General features: G+C 39.4%; 1 pseudogene; it reads left to right on the plus strand.

Annotated features, from left to right (window-relative positions):
- The first annotated feature begins 10 nt into the window (after positions 1-10).
- LOC105461252 lies at positions 11-594 on the plus strand (annotated as a pseudogene).
- Positions 595-622: the final 28 nt, after the last annotated feature.

The following is a 622-nucleotide window of genomic DNA, read 5'->3' on the forward strand; positions in this document are numbered from 1 at the left end:
GATGTGTATAAGAGACAGTATTAATGCTGTAGACACTACTACTAACCGTAGAAAACCTATCCATGTTGCTGCTCAGGGAGGTAGTAAAAATGTAATAGAATTTCTACTCAGTAAGGGTATAAGTGTTAATGATACTGATAAGAATGGATGGACACCACTACACTATGCAGCACTGGAACGGTCAATTAGAGGCTGCTAAGTTTCTTGTTGAGAGAGGTGCTAATATTAATGCTGTAGACACTACTACTGATGGTAGAAAACCTATCCATGTTGCTGCTCAGGGAGGTAGTAAAAATGTAATAGAATTTCTACTCAGTAAGGGTATAAGTGTTGACGATGTTGCTACTAGGAATGGATGGACACCACTACACTATGCAGCATGGAAAGGTCATTTAGAAGTTGCTAGGTTTCTTGTTGAGAGAGGTGCTAATATTAATGCTGTAGACACTACTACTAACCGTAGAAAACCTATCCATGTTGCTGCTCAGGGAGGTAGTAAAAATGTAATAGAATTTCTACTCAGTAAGGGTATAAGTGTTGACGATGTTGCTACTAGGAATGGATGGACACCACTACACTATGCAGCATGGAAAGGTCATTTAGAAGTTGCTAGAGATCGGAA

Source organism: Wasmannia auropunctata, unplaced genomic scaffold (assembly GCF_000956235.1).
Source record: "Wasmannia auropunctata unplaced genomic scaffold, wasmannia.A_1.0 LD301616.1, whole genome shotgun sequence".
Taxonomy (NCBI): Eukaryota; Metazoa; Arthropoda; class Insecta; order Hymenoptera; family Formicidae; genus Wasmannia; species Wasmannia auropunctata.